The sequence below is a fragment of the Loxodonta africana genome, chromosome 20 (assembly GCF_030014295.1).
Source record: "Loxodonta africana isolate mLoxAfr1 chromosome 20, mLoxAfr1.hap2, whole genome shotgun sequence".
NCBI lineage: Eukaryota > Metazoa > Chordata > Mammalia > Proboscidea > Elephantidae > Loxodonta > Loxodonta africana.
Window position 1 is genome coordinate 30,770,022 of NC_087361.1, and position 18,914 is coordinate 30,788,935.

General features: G+C 38.2%; 1 pseudogene; it reads left to right on the plus strand.

Moving 5' to 3' along the window:
* Positions 1-1,090: 1,090 nt before the first annotated feature.
* LOC111750671 (DNA-directed RNA polymerase II subunit RPB11-a-like) overlaps positions 1,091-18,914 on the plus strand; it is a 69,160-nt pseudogene continuing 51,336 nt past the window's right edge.

Genomic DNA, 18,914 nt, shown 5'->3' on the forward strand with positions numbered 1-18,914 from the left:
TATAGGAAAAAATGATGAATTATTGACAGGAATGTGTAGGAATGAAGTTAGTAATGTTTGGTTTTAATTTATTTCTTTTGTAGGAGCATTCCCAGATGAAAATCATTCTTATCCCCCAATGGCCTGTTATTTCTAATACTTTTCATAGTAATACTAGTAGCGTGTGTATGTACTAGTATGTGTGTATGTATGTTCCTTCTTAACATTCTGGCTGGTTAGGCAAATGCCAATTTAATAAAAGTTAAGGTTGTCATTCATTATATATTCATTCATATATTGAGATGCTGTGCCCAGTGCTAGGAATTTAAGGATACAGAAGTAATAGAATTTCACAATCTAGTATGCTCCCAGGTCCCTAACAACAAAAAAACCTTCCCCTTCAGCTGTTTGGAATGTGGATAAAATGGCTGGAGTTCTGCATCTATTTTAGATTATGAGACAGATTTACATGTTTGATTGTTGTTGTTAGATGCTGTTGAGTCAGTTCTAACTCATAACAACACTATATTCAACAGACTGAAATACCACCCAGTCCTGCGTCATCCTCACAATCATTGCTATGTTTGAGCTCATTGTTGCAGCCACTATGTCAATCCATCTTATCGAGGGCCTTCTTCTTTTTTGCTGACCCTCTATTTTACCAGGCATGATGTCCTTCTCCAAGGACTGGTCCCTCCTGATAACATGTCCAAAATCTCACCATCCTCATTTCCAGGGAGCACTCTGGCTGTACTTTTTCCAAGACAGTCTTGTTCATTCTTCTGGGGTTCCATACTGTATTCAATATTCTTAACAAACACCATAATTCAAATGCACCAATTCTTCAGTCTGCAGGCAAGAAAGATGGAAGAATGCTAGACTTCTGATGATTATATTTAAATCCTACAACCCTGTATAGACAGGATTTATTTCATGTAAAAGAAAAATATGAGGCAGGACCAAGACGGTGGAGTAGTCAGATGCTTCCTGTGGTCCCTTTTACAACAAAGACTTGAAAAAACAAGTGAATCAAATATATATGACAATCTAGGAGCTCCAAACACCAAAAACAAAATCGAGGAATCAGACTGAACAGTAGGGGAAGGGAGAGATGGTTCAGAGGCAGCGAAGAATTGCCAGACCTGGTCTGGCCGGCACCAGCACCCTGCAGGCTGGATTGACTGGCACGAGCAGTGAGACAAGCAGTTGCACTTGGGATGCATTTCCACATCAGGAGAGACCGAGGGGTGGAGGATCTGCTCAAACCTCCAGAACCAGTGAGACATGGCGCTCAATCAGCAAAAGATAAGTACGAGCATCTAACGTACCACATGGATCGAAAAAAAAATCCTTTTGGGAAGTACCTCTTTCCCATTTACCTGCCACCTCCCCTCTCTGCTCCAGGTCCCTGTCTGCTTCAACCATTGCTGCACTCCCTGGGCCTGAAGGAGGACCATCACGTGCCCTGAGCCATTCTCCCAGCTTTGGAGAGGGAACAAATTAACAAACAGGAAAAAATAATTGGCCAATTCCCCTAAGCCAAGAACTCAGGGCAGGCACAGCCCCTTTGCCTAGGCACAGGCATTTCAACAGTGTAGGCTCTCATTAGTACATTATTTTTTATATGTATATATACCTGAAGCCTATTTTCATCTGTATCTGCTACAAGGGGGAGTGGCAGATTCATGACATTTGACACCACCTTTTTTTTTTTTTTTTTTTACCTATTAAGCGGGGTCCTTCCCTACCCACATCAGGGGCCTGAGGACTGGTGGCTCCACCCACTCCACTGAGCCACCCAAGAAAGAAGTCCAAGAATAAGTGGTGACTCCCATTCCTGACAGAACTCTTCAAGAGAACAGGAAGGAGATCAGGCAAAATGCAGAAAAAAGCCAAGGAACACACATACAAAGCAACAGAGGAACTTAAGAAGGTATGGATTACACCTCAACATAAAGAAAGCAAAATCCTCACAACTGGACCAATGAGCAACATCATGATAAACAGAGAAAAGATTGAAGTTTCCAAGGATTTCTTTTTACTTGGATCCACAATCAGCATTCATAGAAGCAGCAGTCAAGAAACCAAATGATGCATTGCATTGGGCAAATCTGCTGCAAAGGACCTCTTTAAGTGTTGAAAAGTAAAGATGTCACCTTGAAGACTAAGCTGCGCCTGACCCAAGCTATGGTATTTTCAATCGCATCATATGCATGTGAAACCTGGACGATGAATAAGGAAGACTGAAGAGGAATTGATGCCTTTGAATTGTGGTGTTGGCGAAGAATATTGAATATACCATGGACTGCCAGAAAAACAAATAAATCTGTCTTGGAAGAAGTACAACCAGAATGCTCCTTAGAAGCAAGGATGGCGAAACTGCGTCTTACATACTTTGGACATGTTATCAGGTCCTTTTCAGTGCCTGGAGAAGGACATCATGCTTGGCAAAGTACAGGGTCAGTGGAAAAGAGGAAGAGTCTCAACGAGGTGTATTGACACAGTGGCTGCAGCACTAAGCTCTAGCATAACAAAGATTTTAAGGATGGTGCAAAACCGGGCAGTGTTTTGTTCTGTTGTGCATAGGATCACTATGAGTTGGAACTGACTTGACAGCACCTAGCGACAACAACAAAGAAGGTTATACAAGAGCACAATGACAAATTTTACAGGCTGCAAGAATCTATAGAGAGACAGAATTAGACAACTAGATAGAAAGTCATAGGAGGAGAATTGAGGCAACAGAAGTCAGAATTAGTGAGATTGAAGATAAAGCACATGACACCAACTTATTTGAGGAAAAATCAGATAAAAGAATTAAAAAAAAAAAAAAAAGAAGAAGAAACCCTAAGAATTATGTGGGACTCTATCAAGAGGAATAACCTATGAGTGATTGGAGTACCAGAATGGGGGAGGGAGGTAACAGAGAATACAGAGAGAATTGTTGAAGATTTGTTGGCGAAAACTTCCCCAATATCATGAAAAATGGGAAGTATCTATCCAAGAAGCTCACCAAACCCCACACAAGATAGATACCAAAAGAAAGTCACCAAGACATAATCAAACTTGTCAAAAACCAAGATAAAGAGAGAATTTTAAGAGAAGCTAGGATAAATGAAAAGTCACCTACAAAGGTAAGTCAGTAAGACTAATCTCTGACTACTCAGCAGAAACCACACAGGCAAGAAGGCAATGGGATGGCATATATAAAGCACTGAAAAAAAAATTGCTAGCTAAGAATTATATGTCCAGCAAAGCTGTCTCTCAAAAATGATGGTGAAATTAGCACATTTCCAGATAAACAGAAGTTTAGGGAATTTGTAAAAACAAAACCAAAATTACAAGAAATACTAAAGGGAGTCCTCTGGTTAGATAATCAGTAACATCAGATAACAACCCAAGACTAGAACACAGGACAGAACAACCAGATATCAACCCAGATAGGGAAGTCACAAAAATAAAGCTAAAACACTGAAAAACACGAAAATAGGGAAACAGAGACATCGATACGTAAAAGAAGACAATATTAAAACAAAAAAGAAAGACTAAAAAAAACGGTCATAGATCTTTCATATGGAGAGGAAGTCAAGGCAATATAAAGAAATAAAACATTGGTTTAAACTCAGAAAAATAGGAGTAAATATTAAGGTAACCACAAAGGAAACTAACAATGCTACACATCAAAATAAAAAACAAGAAAAATTCAGCAAATACAAAATCAACAACAGCAGTCAAAACAACCTGGTACTCGTACAATATCAGAGAAACAGACCAATGGAAGAGATTTGAGAATCCAGACGTAAATTCATCCCACCTATGAGCAGCCCAAAACCAAACCAAACCAAACCCAGCGGTGCTGAGTCGATTCCGACTCATAGCGACCCTACAGGACAGAGTAGAACTGCCCCACAGGGTTTCCAAGGAGCACCTGGCAGATTCAAACTGCCAACCCTTTGGTTAACAGCTGTAGCACTTAACCACTATGCTAGCACGGTTTCCTGACAAAGGCCCAAAGTCTGTTAAATGGGGAAAAGACAGTCTTTTTAACAAGTGGCGCTGACATAACTGGATATCCACCTGCAAAAAAATGAAACAAGACCCATACCTCACATCAGGCACAAAAACTAATTCAAAATAGATCAAAGACCTAAATATAAAATCTAAAACTATAAAGATCATGGAAGAAAAAATAGGGACAACACTGGGAGCCCTAATGCATGGCAACAACAGTATACAAAACATTACTAACAATGCACAAACTCCAGGAGAGAAACTAGATAACTGGGAGCTCCTAAAAATCAAACACTTATGCTCATCAAACGACTTCACCAAAAGGATAAAAGAGTCAACCTACAGACTGGGAAAAAATGTTTGAGTATGACATATCCTGTCAGGGTCTAATCTCTAAAATCTACAAAATACTGCAAACTTCAACAACAAAAAGACAAATAACCCAATTAAAAAACGGTCAAAGGATATGAACAGGCATTTCACCAAAGAAGACATTCAGGTGGCTAACAGATACATGAGGAAATGCTCACAATCATTAGCCATTAGAGAAATGCAAATCAAAACTACAATGAGATACCATCTTAACTCAACAAGGCTAGCACTAATCCAAAAAACACAAAATAATAAATGTTGGAGAGGTTGTGGAGAGACTGGAACACTTATACACTGTTGGTCGGAATGAAAATCGTACAACCACCTTGGAAATCAATTTGGCACTTCCTTAAAAAGCTAGAAATAGAAGTACCGTATTATCCAGCAATCCTACTCCTTGGAATATGTTCTAGAGAAATAAGAGCTGTCACAGGAGTAGATACATGCACACTCATGTTCACTGCAGCACTGCAGCAATAGCAAAAAAATGGAAACGACCAAGGTGTACATCAATGGACAAATGGATAAATGAGTTTGGTATAGTCACATGATGGAATACTATGAAACGTTAAATAACACTGAATTCGCGAAACATCCCATAACATGAATGAATCTGGAAGGCATTATGCTGAGTGAAATAAGTCAGGCACAAAAGAACAATTATTGTATAAGACCACTATTATAGGAACTCAAGAAAAGGTTTAAACACAGAGGAAAACATTCTTTGCTGGTTATGAGGCTGGGAGGGAGAGGGGTGTTCACTAACTAGATAAAAAAAAAAAAAAATTTAGGAGATGAGAATTAACTTAGAGGTGGAGGGAAGGACAACACACAATACGGGAAAGACAGCACAACTGGACTAAACCAAAAGCTAAGAAGTTTCCTGAATACAACCAAACACTTTGAGGGACAAAGTAGCAGGGGCAGGTATCTGGGGGCCACGGTTGCATGTGACATCTAGGTCAATTGGCATAACAAAGTATATTAAGAAAATGTTCTGCATCCCATTTTGCTGAGTGTCACCTGGGGTCTTAAAAGCTTGCAAGTGGCCGTCTAAGATGCATCAATTGGTTCCAACCCACCTGGAGCAAAGGAGAATGAAGAAAACCAAAGACACAAGGTAAATATGAGCCCAAGAGACAGAAAGGGCCACATAAACCAGAGACTCCATCAGCCTGAGACCAGAACTAGATGGTGCCTCGTTACCACCAACAACTGCCCTGACAGGGAACACACCAGAGAGTCCCTGATGGAGCAGGAGAAAAGCGGAGTGCAGAGCTCAAATTCTAGTAAAAAGACCAGACTTAATGGTCTGAGACTGAAGGAACCCCAGTGACATGCCCCCCCAGACTTTCTGTCAACCCAGAACTAAAACTATTCCTGAAGCCAAGTCTTCAGACGAAAAATAGACTGGACTTTAAGACATAAAATCATACTCATGAAGAGTGTGATTCTTAGTTCTAGTAGATAAAAAAGAAATTTTTTTTTTTTTTTTTTTTTTATGAGACTAAATGGGCGGCTTCTATCTGGATGAGAGGCAGAAAGGGATGGGAGCTGGTTGAATGGATACGGGAAATCTTGGGTGGAAAGGAGGAATGTGTGGTCACGTTATGGGCATAGCAACTAGGGTCACATAACAATGCATGTATTAATTTTTGTATGAGACACTACCTTGAGCTGTAAATTTTCACCTAAAGCTCAACAGAAAAATAACAATAATAAAATAAAAAGAAAAATAAGTCATTATGTATTGCTAATATATTTAGAATTTCTTGTTACATGCGTCCAATCCAATCCTAATGATTCATTTATCAATGAAACTATATTAATTGATGAATAAATCAAGAAGTAGATCTTGAATGCATAAGATGCAAGGAGGTGATCAGGGCTGCAGTTGTATAGAAACAGGGTGTTTAGTGTATTACATTAGAACAAGTAAAGTATAATGAGTTCTCATTCTCCAGTTACATCTTCATTCATTCAGCATGACCCAGCAGTACAAAGTTGCTGATGCACAGGGTCCATGAAGAGAAAGAAGAGGACTAAAGCTGGAATGACAGGCAAGAACCAATTTATAAATAGCCCTGAATGTCTAAGCTGAGAAGTTTGATTTCACTTTTGCAGATTATATGAAGTCAGTAAGAATTATTTACAAAGTTAGAGGAAATTAATAATATTTTGAGTTGAGTGGACCTTAAAATCCTCTATCCTAATGATTTTCAAAATGTGCTATGGGGAGCTCCCTTTGAAAGCTCCTAGGTGGGCAGAAGGTTAGGGCAAAAAGTTTGAGTCTGTGGAGTGGGTAAGGCTCCACAGCATCGCATCCCTCACTCAGAGCAACTCTACTTATCCATTTATAACTCCACATAGCACTTTGACTATTCCCCGGCTCACAGAGCTTGAAATCTACCCAACCCACACTGATCTACTCAGTGATTTTACTGGAAAATTTTAACTCAGAGGATCCCTTTGCCCATGAGCACACAATGAGTTAGGACTTGATGACAGATCTACTGAAAATTAGCCAGTTTTCCTTATTTTGTTATGGTGCACATGAAAACCTACTTCAGGGAGATGCTCTAAAATGTACTTTGAAGGGGGTAAATATTGATGCTGGGAGACCAGTTGTAAAGACGAGTGCAATTGCTACTCCGATGGCCTGAACCTGAAGCAGTTTCACAACTACACAGGTAAGATCATATATCAGTCATCCTAACTGAATTCTCAGCCCCTTGGTGGTGCAGTGGTTAAAGCATTCAGCTGCCAACCAAAAAGTTGGCAGTTCAAACCTACTAACCTCTCCATGGGAGAAAGATGTGGCAGTCTGCTTCCATAAAGATTTAATAACCTTGGAAACCCTATGGGGCAGTTCTACTCTGCCCTATAGGGTGGTTATGAGTTAGAATGGGCTTGTTGACAGTGGATTTGGAACCAAATCTCTGCTTTAATTCCACGTATCTTAAATACTCAGAACAGTTTCTCATTTTCTAGTTGAATGATGATTTCTACCTTTCACCGAAGAGTCCTGATGAAGTTGTGAATTTAACTTTCATTGTAATTGTGCAACTTGCAGGCTCAAACTTTGGGTCTGATCATTTGATACATCAGTCCCGAGGTTATTAGAGACAAAGGATTATCTCAGACCAGACATAGATATTTTTGTTTCCTGGTCATGCCTGCAGCTAAGAATTTAAAAATCCTGAGCTTATCATTTATTTCTTTGATCTCAGTGTGTTCAGAGCTATCCCTCTTCCCCTACAGTATGTGTGCTCACATCTACTTTGTCCTACTTTTCCATAAGTCATTGGGATTCTCCATATTTTGCTTCCGTTAGGCACTCTATTCCAGATAACTACAAGTGATAGTTTAACAGCTTTGCTGCTGTATCCTATGGACTACCATCCCATTTCCCACTGATAATAAAGCCATTACTGCCTTCAGATCTCACTAGGTTAGCTAACCAATACAAGTCTTCATCTTTACATGGCTCTTTACTTTGGAGATGCTTCTGGGTGTCAAGTGTATCGGTTAGGGGCAGTCCACAAAACAGATATAACTAGAAGTATTTCAAATAACAAAGTGATTTATTATTGAGCCGTAGAGACAGATGTTGAAAGGATTGGTAAAGCAAAGGTCAAGAAGGTTGCTACTGGCTTCCCAAAACTCCAGAAATGCAAGAATTACAGAAAAGCCACTGCTAATAAGCTTAGCTATCTACAACACCAAAGTCAGTGATTTACAAAAGGATGCCCAGATACTTCTAGAAGCTGCTAGTGATTATCACAGCTGCCTACGGCACTGAGGTGGGTCATTCTCAGAAGGATGCATGGAAGCTACTGCCAAAGTGCCTCTCCTGTCTTCTGATGGTGCCCTTGTTTACTCAAAAAAGAGTAAGAAAATTACTGAGCGTGAACACCTAATATATTCACAGGGCACACACAACTGACTACTGAAACTGAATTGATCATACAGGCAGTTCTTGCATGGTAATGAGGAGCCATAAAAATGACCATGCGAGCTAAAACCATGTAATACAATCTTGATAATCAATGGGAAAAATTACAATGCTTCCACGACCTTTAAAAACTGTTGTCAAAATATTTACCAACTCTTGGTAGATGGCATTCAAATTTACAACTCTGGTTCCCAAATCTCTCCTACTGTTCCTTATAAATGTAGGGAGAAATGGAAAAAGAGTAAAACTAATATTTATTTTGTACACTGTCATTTTTAAACATTAGAAATATTGAGAATTAAGATGTTTGTTTAAAAAAAAAAAACGAGAGTAGTTTGCAGAGTGCTTATTTTTTCTTATCATCATACATATTGCCATACTGAAAGAGCATCTTCTATGTCTTGGTGAATTGTTGTGCTCCTTTCTAAGTTTGGATTAGCTTCCAACATTTTATGTATTGCACTTTCAATGTTGTGAACTATCTCTTATAATTCCTTTAATGTTAAGTTTATTGCCCTTTACTTCCTCTAGGGCATCTTCACCCTTTTCATCATAAGCCTTTTATTTATTTATGTAAGTTCACCTTCACTAAATTCCTCTACTGATGTATCTTGTTGTGCTGTTGTTGTGTGCCATCGAGTTGATTCCAATTCATAGCAACCCTGTCTAAAGTCTCTCAAATATTGGCATTGTCGACATTGCCATCATCAGGTATTTGTTCAATAACACCATTTACATTTGATTTGAATTTCACTTCCAGCATTATCACTTATCATTTATTCACTTCACTTTTATCTATTGACTAATGCCCTCTTTCAGTTATCTACTTTTGTAAAATTTATCATTGGAGACAAGGAATCGACAAAACTATACATGCTTGCTCTCTGTTCATGCACTGAATAGCAAATGTATAGTATCTTGTCATCTATACACTATGAAAGAAGTGACATGGCTGATCGTGATGTGCGGCTGTTATTTACAGAATGATATGTGGACCAAAGAACTAGCAGCTAAGTTTGTGCTTTATGCAATTACTCACAGTTAATGTGCATTGAAACTGACACTTGAATCACATTGTTTGGTGGCTGATATTATCTAACTAAAATATGACAACAAAAATCCTTACATATGGGAACCTTCCAAAGCAAGGAAACTATCTCTACCTGGTGACCCATTGATGTCAGAGATGCGACGGAAGTAAGAGTTGTGAGGAAAAAGAAATGGTAACTTTAAAATTTTAAATATTGTCATGGATTGAATTGTGTCTCCAAAAAATATGTGTCAAATTGGCTAGGCCATGATTCCCAGTATTGTGTGGTTGTCCTTCATTTTGTGATCTAACGTAATTTTCCTGTGTGTTGTAAATCCTAGCTCTATGCCTGTGGTTATGATTCTATTTGAGAGTAAGCTGTCCATTATGTTAATGAGGCAAGATTAGAGGCAGTTATGTTAATGAGACAGGACACAATCTATAGGGTTAGGTTGTACCTTGAGTCAATCTCTTTTGAGATATAAAAGAGAGAACTGAGTAAAGAGAAGAGGGTCCTCATACCACCAAGAAAGTAGAGCCAGGAGCAGAGCGTGTTCTTTGAACATGGGGTCCCTGTGCTGAGAAGCTCCTAGACCAGGGGAAGATTGATGACCAGGACCTTTCCCTAGAGCTGACAGAGACGGAAACCTTCCCCTGGAGCTGAGGCCCTGAATTCAGGCTTCTAGCCTACTAGACTGTGAGAGAATAAATATCTGTTTGTTAAAGCCATCCACTTGTGATATTTCTGTTACAGCAGCACTAGATAATTAAGACAAATAAAAAGATGTCGATACCATTAAGTGATATAGAAATAAGTGGTAGAAAAGTTGGAAAAAAATAAGGAGATTGATTTTGAACCTCTTGAGTTTTAGGCACCTGTGGCTAATCATGTGGAAATGCCCAGCAGGCTGTCAAAATTGCAATCTATATGTCAAGGGATTTAGGAAACAGATATGTACATTTCAATGCCGTCCACAAAGAGTTGGTAAGTAAGATTAGGAGATAAAAGTTGCTAAACTTCGAACTTTCCAAGAACTCATATTTATTTGTTGTGTGGAAGATGACACATCAAGAGAATGGTAACAATAGCAGACATAAGAAATCCAGAAAATGAAATTTACATAGCAAAGGGAAGTAAGTTTTTAGAACAAAAGTAACAACAATAGCAAAAGGGAAGCAATGATGAGAAATGTTGTTGAAAAGTCAATTAAGATAATTCCTAAGCAAAAAGCTATTAGATCTCCAACTTTGAACGTCAGTGATGATTCTTTCAGAGAAACTGTCAATAAAATTCTGGAAGCTAAGAGAAGAAGGGAGTCCCAGGGTGGTGCACATTGGCAAGCTGTTAATACACTAGCTGCTAACCAAAAGTTTGGTGGTTTGAGCCTAATCAGAGTTGCCTCAGAAGAAAGGTTAGTGATCTACTTCCAAAAAAAATCAGCCATTAAAAATTCTATGGAACATAGGTCTACTCTGACACACATGGGATCATCATAAGTCTAACCTGTTTTTTTGTTTTTAGAAGGAAACTGGAAAAGTTTGAGAAGTGAGTGATTAATGAACAGCTGACAGCTAGCAAACATGGACTATACTTTTGAAATGTTTCTTAGAGAAAAAAAAGGAGAACTTGATAATTCACACGGAGCGGAAAAAAAATCATAGTCCCTTTTCTTAGGAGAGTGTATGTTTAACTGAAGAGAAGAAGCTAGTACAGAAAAACTGAAGATAGAAATTGAGAAGATGAGCAGAGGGTTATACCTGAGAGAAGAGATCAAGTGTGACTTGGACATGAGTAAGGGCAATTCTTCCTGAGAAACAGAAAAGAGAGAAGAGATATCAAGTAAGAGTTTTTAGGTGAAGGAGGTAGAGCCTTCATTAGCATCTTTCTTCACTGTGAGGTTGAATGGTGAGATCTCTCCACTGAGACTAAGAGGCCAACATCAAGTTGAGAACTTGCAAAGAGCTGAAAATGTTTTACAATATTCACTATAGGAGCTGACAAAATATATATATAAATGAATTACCTAGTATTTGTTCACTCTCATTTGGTCGGTTAGATGATATGAATTTGACACATAGGTATGCTGAATTTTTATGGATTTTTTTTTTTCTATTTAATTTCTTATGTACTTGAGGATTGGAGTAGAGGAAAGGATTGATAGTATTTCTAGAGGGATAATGATATAGCTGGAGATTAAGCAAGAAAATGATTCCAGTGTTAGAGAAAGCATCATTAAAAAGGATGTCTAGGTGAGAAGAGAAAACCAGGTTGGAAGAATTCAGGACATACAGGAACTTTAGGAGAAGGTGATAGCAAAGATCAAGTTTAGTTAGGAGTGGGAAGCAATTCTGCATTGGAAAAAAATAGAAAAAGAATACATCTGTGCAAATGTTCACCAGTGTCAAATACTTTATCTTTAAGTTCAAATACATTATACGTAATTACATTAATAAACTCTAGGGTGCCTCTTCAGCCCTGAATGTGTTTATTTCTTTTTCAGGGAATTATGTCAGACTACTGGAGTCTTGGTAGAAAAGCCGGCAGTTCGAATCCACCAGCTAGTCCTTGGAAGTACTATGGGCAGTTCTACTCTGCCCTGTAAGGTCACTATGAGTTGGAATCTACTCAGTGGCAATGGGTTGTTTTTTTTTTTTATTGGATCTTCTGCCTTTTTCTTGGGAAGTATTTTTCTATGGAATTCAGTTCTGATATTAGTCAATATAATTTCATTTTTGTATCTTTTCTATCAAACAGATTTTTCCAGTCTTTAAAAAACAATACCAACAATATATTATTGTGTGAAAAATGAGTTTTTTTTTTTTTTTTTTTTTTTTTTAAGGAGGTAGAACCTAACAGCATGTGTGTTTTGGTGAATGAGATGGAAGAAATAAGTTACAAGTATTTTTCCTTCCACATGGTTATTTTCATTTGGATGTGTGGTGTTTGATAAACCATGAACTGGGGATGAGTCATATATGTTCATTTTGTGAGTTTGGCACATATGTACACACATCAGTTCTATCAAATACTCCATATTCAGTTAGACGGTGAAACCTAGATTGGATTAAGCTTTAAGCTAAGGAGCATAAAGAGAAATTAATTCTTTTACATATAGGATCACAGTCCTAATTTGAGATCAACAAAATAACTTAGCTGGTAATCAGAATTAAATATTGAAGATCATTAACTAGGCTGCTGATGTATTCAAGATGGTGTAAATAAAGTCACAATCAACCTAAGCATTTTGTATAATTTGTGAAGTTCTTATAACAGTAATTTGGCGGGGGCGGGTATTACTCTGTTCCCAGATTATAATCTTTGACCTAAGATGAAAAATTTTATCCATAGCACCCTGAGGGGGTAGTGCGAGAAGAAAAGATACACACAGTGAGGCGCAGCCCAAGAGACTCTAGACATAAACAGAAAATGGCTAAAGTAAAGGACAACAAATAAATCTATAAATGAATAGGTACATGCACAGTAGGAGTCCCTGGGTGGCACAAATGATTGCGCGCACAACTACTAGCCAAAAAATTTGCAGTTTGAACCCACCTAGAGTTACTTCAGAAGACAAGCTTACCAATCTGCTTCTGAAAAGTCAATCTTGAAAACCCTATGGAGTAGTTCTACTCTTCCCACATGGGGTTGCCATGAGTCAAAATTGCCTCGATGGCAACTGACAACTTACTCTATGATGCTTTTGAAACCCCAAATGGTGTCTTTAAACTGCAAAGCTGATGAGCTGGTGAAGGGGTCTCAGGAGGACTAAAACTCAGTTGCAGTGGAGGGACTGGAAGTATTTACATTTCTGTGTACACCTTTAGATTGATTCCCAGATTCTCCTGATTTCCAGGCCTCACTCCTCTAGCCTGTTCATGCTTCTGTCATTCCACCTGCAGATCTCTGTATCAAGGTTCTGCCTTTAAAGCTAAAAGCCTTCCTGCTCAAGGTTCAGTTTAAATTTCTTTGAAGGAGATAATGTAAGAAGAGCATGTTGCACATGCATATATATTAGATTTCAATACAATAGCTGGAATGAATCTTTTCTCTTTAATCACCGAGTACACATTCCCCTGAACTCATAGCATTTAATCTTCTCCAGTGATATATCTTTAAGTGTTGTGTTTTATTTTTATGAACATTTCACATATGTGTGTTTTGTCTTCCTAACCATGTTATTATAAAGCCTTGATGCTCAATTCTTTATATTCCATGACTTTTTATTTTACACCACAATGCACACTTATACATAGAATATATTGAAATAATTTTTGTGTAAACAAATATTTCCCATAGAAAATAGAATTTTACCAAAATGTATGGTTTATTGCCTTGCTATTTTACCTACAAAAGGCTTGTGTAATAAAGTCGCTGACTTCAAATTTCTGAGATGATGACAATCTGATTCTGTTATGTAGTGGTTCAAACAAAGTGCTGATCAGATTTAGCTGTCTCGAAGTGGGAGAAACAGACTGTTGACTCAGATGACTTTACCTTACTTAAGACAATGGAGGAAAAGAGCAGCAAGAGCCAGGGCAAAAGCAACATACCTCTTCTCTTAAACAGGGCTGTTGTCTATGTTGTTGCCTGCCTTCCCTTGCCCTGACTGTAGACATTTACGTTGTTTGAATTTTCTACAATATAAGTTGGAACCATAGGAATAATTTCATTACTTTTGAACCTAAGTCGCTTTCACACTTAATTCTTCATAAAAATATTTCGGGGTCTAAAAAGAATTACAGTTTCATGTGTTTGGACTGTTTTACAATAAAGAGGTAGAAAATAAAATTAACTGCAATGAAATGGTGTGTTACGCCTCACTTTAAAAATTATTAATTTTTTATTTCTTTTATTGAGCTAAAGTTTTGCCTCATGATCGCCCCTTAGAGGGTCCTGAATGTTTTTTCTCTGCCATGGAACTGAGTAGACTAGCATCTGGCACTCCTAGGTTATGAAGTACAAATTGAATTGACTTTTCCATGGCTTCAGGCTGAGGTCGCTGGAGGGTCTTTTAACGGAGAGTTAAAAATTGAATATTCAGACCTTGCTTGTTAAAAGTTAACATCCACCTATAATCAGAGTCCATTTGTGCTTTGGCTTTGATAATTTTAGTGATGGCTTTATTATAAGCTCATTTTAGCAGACATCTGTATTCCAGAAGAAGCAGTGCTTTCAGCAAATTCTGAGACGGAAAAGAATTGGGCAACATAAAAAATTGTGAGATCATATATGATAATAAGTAATCAACATTTGATGAACTTTGAAAAATGTCAATGCAACCATTAAAGAAGTGCCTTATGTTCCTAATGGCGTATTCGAAGCACCAATATGATATTGGTGGCAGTCCACATACCACCAATATCATATTCCTGGGTGCTACAAAAGTAGATGAAAAGTATAAAATATGACACGGTCCCTCAAATAGCTTAATATCTATTTGAAGAGACAAAACAAGCAAATGGTATATGTATAAAATTTAGAGAGAGAGAGGTCATAGTAGGCTGGAGCATTTAAAACAAGATACTTTTTTGTTAAGACTTGAGGTGGTTAAGACTACATGGCGGCAAAGCAGGGAAGAGCCTGGTTTCATCGATGGGAAAAGCAAGGCCAATTGAGGCTGATGAAATAACATCAGCAAAGGCACAAACTTGAGGGTGAACATTGTATGTCAAAGGGCAGGGAGAACATTAGCTGGAAACAAGAGTGAAGAGATAGATTTATGAAAGACTTAATAGAACTGAATACTGTATCTGCTAGAGGCAATATTGTATATGTTCTTGGGCAGTAGAATTATATGATGACATCATTCTGCTGCAAAGATTAATCTGATTGGTGCATTACAATGACTGAAAAGGGAAAGAGATGAGAGTTGGAGAAAACTGTTACAGTTCTCAGTTTTCTAACTCTGAAGTACTGCTGAGAAAAAGGAAATAGAGAGGAATGCATACATCTAAGAGACGTTTGGAAGAAAAACACAATGAACATTATGACTTAGTTGAAGAAAATAGAAATGAAAACACAGTCAGCAATATGCCAACCTTACAAATGACCAAATATCTCTAATGAGCAATAAAATGCTCAGTGTGTTTACTTAGCTCTGCCACCTTGACTGCTCAACAAATTTATTCATTAGAAGGTAACGTATCAATGTCAAGCCAGTATGTAGGAGACTAGCAAATAATAGGAAATGGTCTCATCTGACACTGCTCTCAGGCAGGGAAATGCATACCCATTATGCTTTACAGAATGCCCTTTATGACTGCTAACCAGGGATCGGATCATTTTCATTATGATATAGAATATTTCCCAACTCCTACTCCTTGGGCAAAATCCCTTCCTTCTTTGAGTTTCATGCCACACTCCTGCCTTCCTCATAGCTGTCATTCTCCAGTCTTCTATATGACTTTAAACAAATACTGAAGCATTGATGCCTTAGTCATTGCTACCTCTATACCCCAGAATCTGACACCTGGATTCATTTGTGGTGATTACATTGGAGGACGGATTGATGATACATTCAATATTATCCAGCCTCAAAATCCCTGGAAAATACATGGTCCCAGTGACATTTATCTCTATCTAAGCTACTGCCAGTGATCTGCCAGTTTGTCGTACTGTGGTGACTTACATGTTGCTGCGATGCTAGAAGCTATGCCTCCTGTATTTCAAATACCAGCAGTGTCATCCATGGTGGACAGGTTTCAGTGGAGATTCCAGACTACAACCAGCTGGGAAGAAGGACCTGGTAATCTACTTCTAAAAAAAAAAAAATGGCCAGTGAAAACCTTATGAATACCAGGAGAACATTGTTTGGTATAATGCCAGAAGATGAGCCCCTCCGGTTGGAAAGCACTCAGAATACCACTGGGGAAGAGCTGCCTTCTCAAAGTAGAGTCAATTTTAATGATGCAGAGGGAGTAAAGATTTTAGGACCTTCATTTGCCGATGTGGCACAACTCAAAATGAGAAGAAACAGCTGTAAACATCCATTAATAGAAAGTGTAATATATGAATCTAGGAAAATTGGAAGTTGTCAAAAAAGAAATGGAAGGTACAAAGATAGATATCCTAGGCATTAGTGAACTGAAAGGGACTGGTATTGGCCATTTTAAATCAGATAATCACATTGTCTATTATGCAAGGAACGGCAAATTGAAGAGGAATGACATCACATTCATCATCAAAAAAGAACATTCAAGGTCTATCCTGAATTAAAACACTGTCACTGATAGGATAATACACACCTACAAGGAAGACCAGTTAATATGACTATTATTCAAATTTACACACCAACCACTCAGACCAAAGATGAAGAAATTGAAGATTTTTACCAACTTCTACAGTCTGAAATTGATCAAACATACAATCAAGATACATTGATAATTACTGGTGATTGGAGTGCAAAAGATGGCAACAAGGAAGAAAGATTGGTAGTTGGAAAATATGGCATTGGTGATAGAAACAATGCCAGAAATCACATGATAGAGCTTTGTAAGCAATGACGTATTCATTGCAAGTATCTTTTTTCAACAACATAAATGGCGACTGTACACATGAACTTCTCTGAATGGAATACAAAAGAATCAAATTGACTACCTCTGTGGAAAGAGATGACGGAGATGCTCAATATGATCAGTCAGGACAAGTCTAGGAACTGACTTAGGAAAAGACTATCAATTGCTTACATGCAAGTTCAAGTTCTGAACCTGAAGAAAATTAAAACAAGTCCACAAGAGCCACATATGACTTTAGTTTATCCCACCTGAATTTAAAGACCATCTCAAAAATAAATTTGGTTTGTTGAACTCTAATGACTGAAGACCAGGCAAGTTGTGGAATGACATCAAGGACATCATACATGAAGAAAGCAAAGGTCATTAAAAAGATAGGAAAGAAAGAAAAGGACGAAAATAATTTCAGAAGAGACTCTGAAACTTGCTCTTCAAAGAGAGTAGCTAAAGAGAAGGAAAAAATGATGAAGTTAAATAGCTGAACAGAAGATTTCAAAGGTGGCTAGAGAAGACAAGCAAATTATTCTCATGAAAGGTGCAGAACTCTAATTGAGTTAGCAAACCAAAAGGGAAGAACAAAATAGGAATTTCTCAAGTTGAAAGAACTGAAGGAAAAATTCAAGACTTGAGTTGCAATATTGAAGGATTCTATGGGAAAAATGGAGCCCTGGTGGTGCAGTGGTTAAGAGCTTGGCTGCTAATCAAAAGGCCGACAGTTTGAATCCACCAACTGCTCCTTGAAAACCCTATGGGACAGTTCTACTCTGTCCTATTGGGTTTGCTATGAGTGGGAAACAACTCAGAATCAATGGGTTTTTTGAGTTTTATGGGCGAAATATTGAATGACATAGGAAGCATCAAAAGAAGATGGATGGAATACACAATCACTGTACTAAAAAGAATTGGCCGACATTCCATCATTTCAGAAGATAACATATGATCGAGAACTGATGGAACTGAAGGAAGAAATCCAAGGTGCTTTGAAAGAACTGGCAGAAAACAAGGATCCAGGAATTGACAGAATATCAATTGAGATGTTTCAACAAGCAGATGCAATGCAGGAAGCGCTCACTCCTCTATGCCAAGAAATTTGGAAGATAGCTACCTGACCAAACAACTGGAAGAAATCCGTATTTGTGCCCATTCCAAAGAAAGGTGATTTGACAGAATGGGGAAATTATCAAACAATATCATTAACATCATAAGCAAGTAAAATTTTGCCGATGATAATTCAAAAACTGTTGCAGCAGTACATTGACAGGAAATTGCCAGAAATTCAAGCCCGATTCAGAAGAAGACGTGCAACAAGAGATATCATTGCTGATGCCAGAAGAATGAACAAATATACCTTGGAAGTACAGGTGGAATGATCCTTGAAAGTGAGGATGGGGAGACTTTGTCTCAGGTACTTTGGACATGTTGTCAGGAGGTACCAGTTGCTGGAGAAGGACATTATGCTTGGTAAGTAGAGGTTCAGTGAAAAAGAGGAAGAGCCTCAGCAAAATAGATTGACACAGTGGCTGCAACAATGGGCTCAAACATAGCAAGGATTGTGAGGATGGTACATGACCAGGTGGTGTTTTGTTCTGTTATACATAGGGTTGCTATGAGTCGGAACAAACTAGATGGCACCTGTCATGGATTGAACTGTGTTCCCCAAAAATATGTATCAACTTAGGCCATGATTCCCAGTATTGTGTGGTTGTCCTCCATTTTGTGATTGTAATTTTATGTTTAAGTGGATTAGGCTGGGATTCTAATACCCTTACTAAGGTCACATCCCTGATCCACCATAAAGGGAGTTTCCCTGGTTGTGGCCTTCACCACCTTTTATCTTACAAGATATAAAAGGAAAGGGAAATGAGCAGAAAGTGGGGAACCTCATAATACGAAGAAAGCAGTGCCAGGTGCAGAGCTCATCCTTTGGACCAGGGGCTCCTGTGTGGAGAAGTTCCTAGTCCAGGAGAAGACTGATGACAAGGAATTTCCTACAGAGCCGACAGAGAGAGAAAGCCTTCCCTGGAGCTGATGCTCTAAATCTGGACTTGAAGCCAA